Genomic DNA, 15,448 nt, shown 5'->3' on the forward strand with positions numbered 1-15,448 from the left:
TGGAGTAGAGATGCCACGAATATTCGGCAACTATTCGGTATTCGGCCTATTCGGCCAGTTTTTTCAGTATTCGGTATTCGGCCGAATAGTGCGTACTATTCGGGCCGAATACCGAATAGTAAATCATGTAAAAAATTACTTGTTATTTTAATCAAATTGTGTATTTATTTCCAAATCACAACATTTTAGTACTTAAAATTAATCAGTAGTAAGTTGTGCTGGATAAAAACGAGCATTTCAGCATTTTTGGTAGCCCACGATTGCGCTTTTCATTCTAACCATCCTCAGAAAATAACCTCTCACTATAAACGCTGCTTCCAGGTGAAGAAAGATAAGTTTTTGCAAATATTAAAAGGTTCGGGTATTGTTTTTTGTTTGCTGACCAGTGACCACCACTTGTAAGGATCAGCCATGCGATCTAGGCGAACTATTATCAAATAAAAATTCAACTCGTTTGCCACAGCATTCTGCCTCATAATAATTAGCATTTCTCATATAATCTGTAGCGACTTCTTCAAAGCAGTTCCAGGAACAAAAAAAACAGGTTGTAGCGCCGAATATTCGGCGGCCGAATATTCGGCGCTTCGGCCGGCAGCGTCGCCGAATATTCGGTATTCGGTATTCGGCCAATTCACTATTCGTGGCAACAGTAGTTTGGAGTATAAACGACTGTGGCTTTATTACTCGCCAAATTTTATAAATCAATATCAATTATATTAAAATAATTATAATTTACCAACCTAAGGTTTTATGATAGTGATCCTTTACGTTCTTCACGTCAGACCATGTGTTTTTCTAAATCCACTGCTAATGGCCACTGTTTGCATAATATCACACCACCTACGCTGTCAATGGTGGCTTTGCCGTCCCACACTGTGTTTCCTAACACTTGCGTGTCCGCTCTACATTGTCACTTCTCGTATACCTCAACAGCCTTTAGGGCTCTAAGTGACATTCTGTAAGCCTGCTGATCACAACCAGCTCTCTAGCAAGTAGCATGAACGAATAATTTGCCATTGGGTTTCGAAATGAATTGACTTCAAACAAACGAGATATTTAGGGGACACCACGAACAGGCGTAGAGTCGGACGCTCTCCGGCTCGATAGACCGACGACCTTAGATAGGTATCCGGTAGTGGTTGTATGTCAAATAATAACCGCATGTCTTACATCCCACAGGTAGCCATTATCCAGACATTATGAAACAGGCCTTTAGTGTCTCAAGCTAAGTTTGAAGTTACAGTCTCCATTCAACTGCAACCTCACATAACACTTAAGGAATTATAGGAATAAAGAGCAAAGTCGTGTTTGCCGCCCGTCACCAACTAAAGCCTGTCTCTTAGACTAAAGGATCGTGGAGGCAGCTGAGCGCTCAATAATTTACAATTCCCGCGAAAACTCTATTTCCAGAGAGCACCATTTTAAGTAAAGACATTTAGGATACCAATTTATCGGCAGCCAAAAGTATTGGGACCAGTTTGGATGCATTAGTGTAGTAAAGGTAGTGAGTGTTGACATATCACATAACTAATCACAAGGCACAAACCGAACACTGTACAAAAGGTTGGGCACTCCAGAAACTACGGTAAGTGAGCAACATCTTTGTAAAACGAATCATTTCCTTTGCCATTAACAATTACCGTGGTGTGCCGTACTCCAGGGCAAGTAGACATCATCATCACAACCCATCATGTCCCCACTGCTAGGTCACGGGTCTCCTTCCAATCAAGAAGGGGATTTAGGCCACGCGGGCATATTGCGGGTTCGTAGACCCCCGCGGAAAAAGTTATATTATACTGTAAGAATTTTTTAGCTTGTAGTTGTAGCATCCCTATTGACTAGTAGCAGTGAAATAACTGAGCTATTAGTCGAGGTAAACGTCTCCGCGTCTCGCGAACATTATGCAGTAACAAATGGCTACCCGCAGCATACTTGTTAATTGCTTTTAGTTTATTATTAACGGCAGTTTTAGGCACCCGAAATGTTAATGGGCTTGTGATATTGTACAAATTCTGCAGCAGATGTTATGGGCGAAAATGTCATGTTTCAGTTCATACTTTTTTAAATTAAATTATGGTTGATTGAAATGAAATATCCACCATCCCACCCACTTTCTGCGTGTGACTTGAAAATCTATGATGATGACCATGATGTAAATGAAATCTGGTAAAATTTTAATGACTGTCATATTTTTTACAATCGGCGTTAATATTTACATAATGAATATCATGCCATGTCACTTCATTCCCTGTACTGTGAAATTAAATAGAAAGGTGTTAAAGAGCAAATAAAACCACAGAAAGAAGATAATAATAAAAAAAAAAATAAAAAACCGACTTCAAAAAACCACTAAAATGTAAGAAATAATTTAAGGTTTACACAAATTCTACTCGTATGTGACAGTACAAATATACCTAAGCAGGAACTGTTCTTTTTTGATGTTGGTGCGGTGACAAAGTAATCTAAAGAAATATGGCACCAACTTCAAAAAAGAACAGTTCCTGCTTAGGTATATTTGTACTGTCACATACGAGTAGAATTTGTGTAAACCTTAAATTATTTCTTACATTTTAGTGGTTTTTTGAAGTCGGTTTTTTAATTTTTTTAATTATTATTTTATTTTATAGTTTTTAGTTTATTTGCAAATAATTTTCAATCAAAAGTAAGGTGCAAATGATACCAAAAAGTCCTACTAATCAATACGACTGATTCAAGCCTAAACACGAAGTATAGTTGCTATATACCGTTGAGGAGTTCCCCTGACTGCCTTCCGTTTCCATCATCAGATCAGCTCAAGGTCACCATCATATTTTTTTGTTATAAGAACTATATTTACGTTCTTAATTTCATTAGAATCGGTTAATATGTGCCCAAAATGGAAATTCATACCCTGTTTTTACCCCTTTACCCACCCTTGGGGGAGAGATAAAATTCTGAAAAAAAAATGGGACCACCTGGAAGCTCAACCCAATACAACAAAAAAAGAATTTTCAAAATCGGTCCATAAACGGCGGAGTAATCGGTGAACATACATAAAAAAATATATAAAAAAAAAAAAAAAAAAAGATCCCGACGAATTGAGAACTTCCTCCTTTTTTTGAAGTCGGTTAATAAGGCTTCACTGGCCAAGGTAAATAGTGTATTTGGCGGACCCCAGGGATCAGGGAGCATCCATATTATACAAATAAACAACGAAAGCCCTAATAATTGTTCACAATACTGTTATATGTATTATGTGTATAACTTTCTTGGTTATCAATGATCGGTGTTTGCAATTCGCGGAGGCTTTCTTTCATTATTTTGGGGCAATAATTTGCTGCGAGTCCGGCGTTCGGTAGCTTCGAAACCAGTTTTGGCAAACTCTCCCCACAACACGACTCGGCCACGCTCGGCCTCGCCAGTTGGGCAAACACTCGACTGTCTTATGCATTGTCGTATTGCATATTTATTACTTGGTGTTTCGGGATAAAGGAAGTAAATTGCCTTAAAATTTAGTCCATCAATGAAAAATATAAATTGACTATGAAAAATGGTCGCGAATGTCTTCATCAACAAGGATGACTATGTGTTAATGATGGAAATAAAATATGGCTTACATTGTGAATGCTCTACATTCTGTATTTTCTGAAGATTCATCGGTGTAACCAATAAATACAGCATTTTCTCCAACTAAAAAGTACGCACGTATTTACCTGACAAATTTCGCTCTAATCTAGAACTTCTGCTTTCGGAATCGGGGCGTCAATGTCATAATTTTCGCGTGTCTGTTATCTTGTGCGTTTTCTCGGCGGTCCCCCCGCACAGCCTGATAACGGGGCGCGGGGCTGCGCCGGCGCCGCGTAACCTCCTTCAGTTGCGTCTCGGCCGCCGTCGCGGAACGACGCGTCGCCATCTTTGTTTACGTTAAATTCAAATTTGAGTGCTCCAGTGCGGTGTTTGACGAGTGTGAGTTTTACAGTGTCAGTGTCGTCAGGATTTGCCGTCGCTGAAAGTGTTTTGTGCTCGTTTCCGGCAGTTGTACACAGATCTGGATGTACCGTTGCGTTTCGCTCTGCCGCTCCGGATAATAACTCGAATCTACGCCCGTGCAACCACATTGTATAAGGTTTTTAAACGATGAAAGTTTATCGACCTTCAGCTGTTTCGATAAATGTGTTTTTTTATAATCTACAATTGTTGGAAATCTGTATTGTGCTGTTTTCAGATAGTTTTGCAGGGTTCTGTGCGGTTTCCGTTCTGGTCGGTCCATTTCCGCTGTGCAGGAAAAGTTGTATGTTTTCATTTTGTACCGTGTTTATATCGTTTATGTCCAGTTTGTAGGACATTGGAGTATTGGTCGTTTGTGTTTTTTTATCGGTGACTAAGTGCCTTGCGAATACTGTATAAGGAAATGTCTATTTCGAAACTTCTTTTCCGTTTTTGCCGTAGTTCTCGTAGTAGGTTATTATACCTATTTTGGAATTGTTGAATGTTACTTACATCACGACACGATATCGATACCTTTTTAAAATCACTAATTCTTTCTTCCTCTAGTAACCAATGATTGTCCTTAACTCTTGTGTTATAGAGTTGGTTTTTCTGTTGTTTCCAACTTTTGAGTCATGATCCAGTGAAACTGTTTTAATAGTTTATTAACTTTATTATTGAGTCCTTCCTTATACTTTTTGTATTGTGGAGTGATTCATTTATTAAATTGATTGTTTTCAAACATTCTGTTATCATCATCATAATAATATGTGTAACTTAGCTAAAATATTACATTACAACGCTAAATATTATGCATATTGTTCCAGCGATACTATACCATACAATCTCTTACTCTCATTATTAAAACCTTCGTATTTACCGACAACCAACCAACTGTTGAAAATCTATAACACCTGTATTCACACACATCTGTCCTCTTCTGCCAACATGCAACAGAAAAAGTTGGAGATTATTACGATATTCCTTGGTAGTTACTGAGAATCTGAGATAATCTTTTTAACAGCTAATGTATAATATATAATCAAAGATAGTGATATGTTTCATAGATAAGGTGTAAAGGTGTAAATTGTTGGTGGACTTTATATCCTTAACAGTGTGCGTTATGGTTCTATCTTCGTTGAGGCCAGTATTGATGTGACATTGTTACGTGTTGGACAGCGATTTGTGCTTTAAATTATAGAATCGCGAGCAATGATAATGTTCCACCCACAAAATACTATTACATGTAGAGATTCTTTCAATCCCGGCATTCGTAGTTTCTTGATATAACTTATAAGTTATTCATACTGTTTTATTTATATTTTAAATGGATGGTTTGTTTTCATTTGCCGCCATGAATACTAAAATACTTATGTAAAAACTGAACTGCAGTAAAAACATGAGAACGTGGTTTAATTCCCGGCAATTCGTATGTAAATTTTGACATGTTTGCTGTTTATATTCCTATATTTTTAAAAGAAAATATTTTGATCTATTTATGTAACCCAACTTATATGACCCACTGTGGACAAATCATACTAAAGGGATTCCTTGAATATTTTCTTTTAATATAAATTTCATAACAGATAAGAAAACTTGGTTTCAAAGAATGGTAATTGAAAAATAAAAACGCAATCGTACTGTCAGAGTGGCCCAGGCTTTGATTTCCGCTTGCGAAAGAGTGTTACAATGGCCGCCATTTTTAAACGGAAGTGGTGTTGCCAGACGGAATAACGTTTTCAAGGCTTTGCGAAGATATAAAAGTCTGTTTTTTAATCTCAGATAATAAATTGACAGATTCTGAACGGTTCATCAAAAGTCGATGGTCCCGCCAATAGAACGATACGCCACTTAATCGCGTGACAATCGACTGACAGAATCTGACAATTTAGTATCTGAGATTAAAAAACAGACGTGTGAATGTAGAACTCTGTAATTTCATCACAACATCACAACACTCTGGCACTACGCTTTCACCAAATAATCAAAGTCCCACGCGAAGCTGGGTGTATAATTATTATAGGCACATGGTAGATCGCCAACGCTTTCAAGCTTTGTATTTGTGTACGCAGTGTACGGTATAGGCTGTGTATATTGGCTACATAATATTATTGCTAGATATCGAAATCTCAAGTGTTATTAATACATTATTAAGCCGGGCAATTTGCTTTGGCATCCTGTGGGTACATACACATAGTCGGTAACTATTATGAATTATAGCTATTGTTGCTTGTACGTAGTCGGAGGGATATTGCCATAAGCTGGATTATTGCAGGAATTGATGACTTGAAACTGTAATAACCGCCGCCATTTGACAAAAAAAACCTTATGTTTTCAAGCGTTTATACAAAAAGTGACAGGGATAATCTGTTTTTATTTATTATTACTTTAATTGCACTATTTACAAAGAGTACATATACAATCAGGTGGACTTAATGCTAAAAACATTTTCTACCAGTCAACCTGCAGGAGCTTCAGGGGCAGAAAGTAGGGAAGAACAAAAAATAATACCTCTTCGTCAAAAGAGAAAAGCAATAACGGTTGTTTTTAGTGGAATTCAAATGAGATTTTAGATTTCAGTTTTTCAGAACATAGTTTCTTAATTTATCAGTTCTGATATTTTGCGCGATAGTCCGCCCCGCAAACTATGAAAATCTGAACAAGCCTACCGTAAGAACCACATATAGGCATAGGATAATACATACATTGGAAACGAGTCTTAATTCGTGCGTAGTAAGAGTTAATTTTGAACAGCAAGTGTTGGACTCTATTCGACATAGTTCAACTTCCACCTTTATATGAGTACATTGAACAATTTCAGGAAACCTGTAACAGTTCCAGCCTCGAATTTAGACCGTAAGCTCGTTGTGTTAAGATAGTGTTTTGTGTGTGGTTTAAGGCAGGAGGTTCTACAGAATCTACAGCTGATGCCTATGACTTTTTTATTTGAAAACGGGAGTTCCGTTGTTCTGAATGTTCTGTAAATTTATATTGAATTTTTCATAGCAGGCAGTACGCGTAGGTACTTTGTTATCCGGTTAAAAGTAAAAAGATACAGGGGAAGGAGTAACCTTTTATAATCTAATCCTTTGCTAATCCATTCATTAGCTGAGAATGAGAATACTTTGTAGTCCTTCTACCAAGTTGAGTTCTTTCAAAAACTAAACGCATAGAAATCCCATACATTGTATACCTACCTACAACCCTTTTAATAACATAGTTTCTCCTGCAGTTCCTTTGGGTTGAATGGTAGAAAATGCATTAGCATTAAGTTCACCCTTTGTACACTTATTTAAATATTTCTGCAATAAAGGCTTAAATAAAAACACCTCAATTTTTGGGGTCAGTGGTTTAAATCAGAACCTCTCAGATAGGTGAAATACCGGCACCATTCACTCTGAAAGGTAGGCCACCTACATAGTCCAAGCCCGTATTGCAAGGAGTAACCCGGTCAATGTGACACGGTTCCATTTTGGAAGCTCCCTACGATGCGTTGGTACCTTGTGAAAGTTCTGTGGAGACGGTGAAAATCTGAAAAATGTCGTAATAATAACTTGCTAGAGCCATACAAACTTCATTGGTAATGTGACTTTGTACTATGGGGATGACTTTGTTTGTAGTGATTTCCCAAAAGGCGTAGAATAAAAGCGGTTAAAGATGACCCCCTTTGTCACCCCATTTCGGCTTAAACCACTTTGCAACACCCTGTATAAAACGACAACTTGGTACTCTAGACAGTGTCATAAACTCATAAAGAGTCGCATTAGATATCAGAAATGCCTGTTACGAGTTGATAAAATCACCGCAATGGCGCCAGTGCCCTTGAATGTGTATTTACTCTCGTGTTTTCCTCGCGAGCGGCTGAGTGGGTCGCACCCTCTTTACATACAGGGTGTTGCGAGGTATCTAGGGGCAAAATGAGTATCTAGAGGGGAACCTGATACACTAGTAGGTAGGTGTTCTTTATTAAACGACGTCAAAGGAGGAGGTTCTCAATTTGTCTTTGTGTATTTATTTATTTTACTTTAAAAAAGTCAACGATGCAATCGCACACATACGGGGTAAAAAGTACCGATTTTTCGTTTGTTAAATAGGTATTTATTATACTTTATACTATAATTTTCTTCTTGTGCTCCTACACTATGTTAAAATATTGTAAGATAAATTTATAACACCCCCGAATGTAAGGTTGATGATATGCTAACATCCATTTCTGACGGAAACATGATACGATTTTTATTTTACTTGGATATTTTCATATTTATGTACTTAGCTTTTTTCAATTCCTTCTTCTTTGGTAACGTTAAGCCTATTTTGGGTTAAGAGGACGGCAGGTAGGTACTCTGTACTACTGCTGAAAAAATACTGTATTTGAATAAAAATTCTATGAAAAAAATCCACGTAGTACAAGATTATGAAATTTAATTGAAATAAAAATGGATATATTTATATAAATCCACGTTGAACATGTGATTAATATAGAACCAATAACATGTCATTTCCGAAAACCTACGAAAGCCATTAAACCCTAACTGAGTCCGCAGACGAACTAACAACCGATTAAAATCGAAGCGAATCCAAGTTACCAATCGACAAAGTTAACCGAAGCTCGTTTAGATGCAATAAGTCTAACGAATTGAAAGTTTACAAGGTTACCGACCGGTTCTGGGGGGGGTCATTCTCTAAGAGGAAAAACTGCTGCGCTTGCCACGACTCTATCTCGTTGTATTAAACGTGCCGATTGCACGACCCCTATCGTTGGTTCGTTTTTCGTCGACATAGAGTAACCCTCTTGAACCTGTGAGCGCAACACAATGGCACACGGCTAAGCACGGATTCTGCCAAGAGGCAATGTTAAGTTTCTGCTGAGCTTGAATAGTTTCGGTAAATTATAATTTTGCGCCTAAAGTAAAAAAAAATGAAAGTTTATTGACGCCTAATCTATAAAAACTATTGGGCGTCCCTCAAGGCGTTGTGTTATGCCCGCTTCTGTGCGTTATGATTATGAAAATAGTTAAAGGACATACATGTTTTCATACAGTATGAGATACATGTATGTGATGTGATAGTGATATTTGTATGTGATGTAGTAATAGCATGTTTAGAAATTCATTTTTTTATGAGGAAATAGTTTAATAAGCCGAAAAAAAAACACAGTAAAACTCAATGTATTTGCGTGTTAAGGTGTAACAAAATTTAGCGGATTACGTTAGCTGTATTATTGTTGGATATTTTTGTATAAAAGCTTGGTTACGTAGCAAATACATAAAAGTTGCAATCGGCTTAGTCAGACTGTAAACACGCAAAGGAAAAAGATATTTAAGTTTAGAGATTGTCAAAATGAAATCGACAAAATAATAAACCTGAAAAAATATCAACATTTGTTATGCAAATTTTGTTTCGAAAATCGGAACGGATATTATATTTGCATTTCAGGATTTGTTTCAGCTTTCTGTTTGCGCCAACAGCCGAAACACTATAAAACTTTGACACGATCAAAGAGTTTTGCAATTAATTTGTTTGGAAATTGAAATACGAAATACCAAGTTTCTCAAGTTGCCAAACAACATCGCTTTTCATAGTCTTCTTTATAAAAGTTGAACGTTTGAATTTGAATATTTTTTGTTACAAAATTTTGAACAATACAAGCCGCTGCTTGCTAACCAGAGGGAAGCTTCACAGGTAGGTATGCGATGCGATTCAAAGCATTCTTTTGAGGCATCCAAGAATGTACCACAACGGGGATGCCAGAACTGGCAAGTCACTCTAGGTAACGGAAAACTGTTTCAGAGCTACGATGCGCTAACCACGACTATACCTCCTTGTATTAAACGCACCGATTTCAAGACAGCTAGTAGGGCTTATTCACTGAGAGGTAGTTAAGCTGTAGATTTTGAAAATTGTAAGAATTAAGCTCAGTTCAGTGAGCCAAATAAAAAAAACAGCTCTCGTTCGTTTGTTTTTTTCAAGCTTGAGTAACCCACTCCTGGCAGCTTTGACGTCATATCGCGTGCCTACAATGTTTAGGATTTTAAGAATGACTCTAAGACCGTATCTATCTACATTTTTATTTGTGATTTTTGCGGGATACATAGCCATTGGTGGGTAAGTAACTGTTGCATTCTGACAGTGTTACGAATAACAAAATATTAAACTTTTCTTCTTCAATATTGATCCTTCGACCCTGACTTGATTCCCAGAAGAGTGGCGGAAATGCGAATGTTTACGTCATCTGTCACCGGGTCAGATGGGTTTCTCTGTAGATACGTTTGACATCACCATCAGCCACAGTAGTGTAAACTGCTTGCCATAGTGCATCTCTGTCACACCCATTAGCCTGCGTCAGCGAGGGAGCGAAAGGGAATGTTTCCCTATTGAATGTTTCTCGGCCAAGGTGAGGTGCAGCGTTCGGTGCAGTCGAGTCGCTTGGCCGAGTCGCGCTACTTGAATAGAAAATTATAGTTTTTAATAAAGTGATTAATTATAAAGTATGAAAGCTAAAAAGGTCTTGGATTGAAAGGAATTGTCTGGGCTTTTTAGATTGAAGGTATAGGGCATGAGGATAATGAATTAATAAATACAGGCAATATATTCAAATCCTAGACCTCATTAGTCTATAAAACTTCCTGTTAACGTAATTCGCTGTGGCACCAGCACCATGAAATAACGCTACCATCTAAACGCACGTAAACGAAGCACAAGACTAGACACGATAGATTTGCATTGACATTTTATACTTGATGATGTTTGCTGGTTTCTCGTAAAAGCATGTCGCTTTTATTGTCACGGGAAATTGCTCTCTAATATCAATGTTTTCAAGTCTTTCTTTGCATCATAGGTATATTTATCTATCAGAATATTCAGTCATACATTTTCATTGCTCGCGAGTGAATTTGGTTTTTGTACTTCCTAATTTAACGTAGAAAGTATTAATGCTAGTATTCGGGCTTCGTACGATAAGAGGGTGCTATTATGGCATTTAGTTGGCTATTACATAAGAAGTCGGTTGTATTTCTATTCGACTCAAGGTCAAGTTTTTATTTTTAGAACCCCCAAATGAACAGTTTCTATTTCAGTAAAAGTAATCATTATTGTGCTTGTAGTAAATCAAAGTTATATATATATATATTTTATGTAACCTATTCTTATCAAAATGAAGGTTCATTTAAGTTGGATACGTAGTGCTTGATACCTTCATTCCTAACTGCTACCGTACTACCACCGAAACATTAGCAATTAACAATCCGTAAGCGCGTCGCTTGCCTGTCAAACATCTGTCAGATCCATATAAGCAACGTCAGATTTGACAAGCGAGCGACGTTGCATAAGGATTGTTTCGATGGTGGTAACCCCTCTGTATGCCACTGCACTGTAGTAATGCGTGAAATAGGATGAAAACATGGGCAGCCTTATTCATATCTACTCCTCAAAAGTAGAGAGTTAATTTTAGTCCATTACGCTTTCATACAACAGAGTGTTATCGCGTTATCGCGTATCACCGACAACGTGAGATTATTTTCCAAAGGCACACCTGATAGCGATAGAGCTGATAACACGCAGACGCTGGGTTGGTAGGTATAGCGGTATATTATTTAGTACATCAGTATGTATGGGGTGCACGAAGAAAGATACTTCTTCTTTAAGTGGTTCACCACTACTGGAGGTTGGCGGTCAACTCTGCATACTCCTCTCTATTCTTCACCAAGCGCAACAGCTGGCCTATGCTGGCCACTCCCGTAATCCTACACATACACAATTGAAATAAAATACTCCCCATTCGGAAAAATGGCTATTATATTCTACGGGGAAGACCATGAGCAATTGGGCAAGAAATGTCACCCGCATTATCCATTCATCGTCATCCGCGAATGTTCATTACCCTCGGCTCCTTATTATGACCGTAGGACGGGCGTTTAACTCTGGATTTCGATTTTGTTGACTGTTATACCTACCTATGTCTTGTTTCTGTGGACCATATACCGTATTACATATAGGTATTCATAAAAGTTAGTGGACGCTTTAGCTATTGAACTGTTCTGTCACTCTCTGACAGATACAATTTTTTCTTTAAAGAGAGGGACAAAACAGTTCAATAGCTAAAGCGTCCACAAATTTTATTATGAACTAGCTGTTCCCGCGCGCTTCGCTTCGCCTTAAAAAGTATTCCCGTGGGAATTCCGGGATAACAAGTAGCCTATGTTCTTTCCCAAGATCTAGACTGTATGTATACCAAATTTCATTCAAATCCGTTCAGTAGTTTTGGCGTGAAAGAGTAACAGACAGACAGACAGACACACAGACAGACACAGTTACTTTCGCATTTATAATATTATAAGTAAGGAGTAAGGATAAGGGCGAGAGTCTTTAGTTTTTAAGTATCGCTTAAAAACCCGGTTTGAAGCCAGCGTGGCGTCTCGTCCTCTATAAATCATGCCGTGGCCCCGTTTCACCGTCGCATTTTGGTCACAATTAATCTTGACCGTATACGGGTGAGTACCGTAACGCGGCCATTTGCAATTTTCTCTGCGGTTGGAGGTACCTACTTGTTGGAGGTACCGCTCTAGGGTTGCCGGTTGGAAGTGCAGCCTTAATAAGTTTTCCTGTGGGAATTCCGGGATAAAAAGTAGCCTATGTTCTTTCTCAGGGTCTAGACCATATGTACATACCAAATTTTATTCAAATACGTTCAGTAGTTTTGGCGTGAAAGAGTGACAGACAGACACAGTTTCTTTCGCATTTATAATATTAGTTAGGATGTACCTACAATTTAGTTAGGATAAGGCGTTTTCGGCCGCCAAAATAAGCACGGGTAATGAAAAACGGGGGTTTTATAAGGTACATTTGTATTCGGAAGATGTAATCAAATATAATGTTAGAAGCTAAAGTTACGATTCGCCGACTAAACTCGGGCAGGTTTTTCTACTATGCATGTATCTAGAGAAAAAAACCTTTACGTTTTGTATCAAAGTATGCATATAAACCTCCGATCTATACCTACTTATATTAATAAAGTACAACATTTAAAATTCAGACACCACACCTTATCCATAAAATATTAACAATATAAAACATGAATGCGGCAACCCTGAATTGACTGTTGATGCTTTTATTGCTCGTACTGAATGAGTTTTTGGAGCAATCGAATTATCTTGTACCGACAGTGTGGGCACATGGATCTAATCTTAATAATTGCACAGTAATATTGTACTGAGTACTTGATATATCAAGGTTTGATTGAACACGTGAATTTTAAATTATTTACATGGGTACTTGATGTTATACTAGCGAAACAAGGCTTGTGCAATCATTAGCAATTCGAGCATACTTGGACAGTTGATTAAGTTCCTATACTTAAATTAATCATCAAAAATATCAACTGTCAAGTATTCTAAATGTTAATTAACTGTATCAATGTTGAGATGTTGTCTTTACGGGTAAATTATTAATGGCTCAATATTTATTTGTAATGTAGGTACCTACCTACAATTAATAATTTGCAATGCTATTCCTCAAACGACAAACACGTCAATGCAACAAATTGTCATCGAAAGCTGTTTCTGACAGGCGCTAATGTCTGTTAAATAAATTGATGTTGTGTGAAATAATTAATGTCAGTGGAATATAATTGTGGTTTTTGAGTAGTTAGTTATAGGTTTAATTGAAACTTTTTTCCTGCTATCTCTGTTGCGTTGAATCTGACAAGAGTTGTCGTTGAATAAACCAAATTTGGTGTTGAATACATCAATAAAAAAAACGTTAAATAACGTTTTAAAAGCGTTCCGTATTGATCTAAATTTTTAGTGGTAAAGCCTTTAGTCCCCTGCCAAAAGAGAAGTGTTATACCTACTTTAGTTTTCCGTCTGTCCATCTATCTATCTTAGCCAATGAGACTTTTACTTACAACAAGCAGGGTGTATTGTTTATAGCCGATCTTTAACAGTCAATCGTTACCATTACAACCTCTCTAGATAATGGTCATACGACCAGTGAACCGTAGAAAATGTCCTCAACCGTCTTGGAGTAAAAAAAAAAGTTACGCTCGAATGAGTCTTGAATTAATTTGTCAACGTTTGTGAGTGGTGAGAGACCGGGGTAGTAATTATTATTGTAAGGTCAAGTTTAATGCTATTAGGTTTCGTGGTTAGATAGATAGATGGAATATTCTTTATTTGTGCACACACAATAACCTAAGTAACCTACAAAAATTGCGGTATAATCGCTAATATCTATTTTTTCAAGACAACCTTTGGCAAAATATTCACGTAGACTTATATAAGTACCTATACCGTTCGCTATAATTCTTGCGGCAAGATCACTGATAAAATGTTACCTTATACAAGTAGGTACACAGTCTTTATTTCAGTGCAGTTTAAACATTTACAACGACCATGTTTTATTCATATATTCCATAGCCATTAGCTAAATGAAGAAGTACCTAACGACTTATGCTTCGAATAATGTCATGTCCTTACAACCCTCAGCTTTGGCTCGGTTGAACGTATGGTCATATAAGGTCATAAGTCAGTCGATCGGGTCAAACAAATAAATCTGTTATCTGGTACAGGTGACGGTAGGTTATCGACTGTCACTGTTCCACGCGTTTTCTATTTGATTCTGTTGATTTCGTTTGCCGTAAATTCATTAGGTACTTTTGAGCTCCCATTCTCATTTACCTACAACATTAATTAACTAGTATTATATATTATTAAGTATTTAATATCTTAGAACCTTTTAACTTTATTTTCTCTCATACTAAAAAAAAACCACTAGGCAAGAAGTAGGTAAGAATTGTAAATTAGAGAAAGTATTTCTTTTTTATGAATAGCACCAATTAATAAATGACCGAATCCTTTTAGGTGAATGGTATTGTGAGATTAATTTATTTTATTGCTTTATCGGCTCACATCTGTAACCACGGATCGACTACTTTCTTAAATCCTTTGATAGATTACTTTCTATATCGTCTTTTTTTTAACCATCTTAATTAGAAAATTATATCTTCAGGATACAAGTTAATTTGTTGTACGTTATAAATAGCAAAAACTGGATCTTTAGTCGCAGTTGTTTCTAAACTATAGACCGTTCGGATAACTATTTTAATATACAAACTTGTTCAATCAATAACTAATAGTATGATGAAAATAAGATCGATGAGAAATCTGCATCCTGCAAATCTAAGAAAATTATTGAGTTATCGTTTATTCTAATTCTTTTATGTTAAAAGGTATCATTTCCACAATCGTCAATATTCATATTGTGTCGTTTGGCTTTAAACATTTCTGTTTCAATGGTGTTGGTAGCTTCATCTCTTTCAGATATATGTGGATCGAGGGCGACAATTTTATGTGCAGCTAAAGGGATACTCGGTGATTGGTCGACAGGTTTCACTTTTACTAACACTGTTGTTCTCTTTCTATCTTTTCAGATATCGTCGGCCATCTGCTGTCCCGTTCGCACCCAGGATTTCGGGATTATGCTGTCT

General features: G+C 37.1%; 1 protein-coding gene across 16 annotated transcripts in view; it reads left to right on the forward strand.

Annotated features, from left to right (window-relative positions):
- Positions 1–15,448, forward strand: part of LOC105391331 (serine/threonine-protein kinase MARK2) — a 132,653-nt gene that overhangs the window by 39,831 nt on the left and 77,374 nt on the right. For 3 of the 16 annotated variants that reach the window (XM_048632223.1, XM_048632230.1, XM_048632238.1), the window contains exon 1: positions 3,840–4,105. The exons of 7 other annotated variants lie outside the window; for them this stretch is intronic. The gene's annotated coding sequence lies outside the window, so the exon portion shown is untranslated. Of the gene's footprint in view, positions 1–3,800; positions 4,106–15,448 lie in introns of those variants that run through there. 6 more of the 16 variants (XM_048632229.1, XM_048632231.1, XM_048632232.1 and 3 more) reach the window with 4 other exon arrangements.

This window comes from Plutella xylostella, chromosome 31 (assembly GCF_932276165.1).
Source record: "Plutella xylostella chromosome 31, ilPluXylo3.1, whole genome shotgun sequence".
NCBI classification, from domain to species: Eukaryota; Metazoa; Arthropoda; class Insecta; order Lepidoptera; family Plutellidae; genus Plutella; species Plutella xylostella.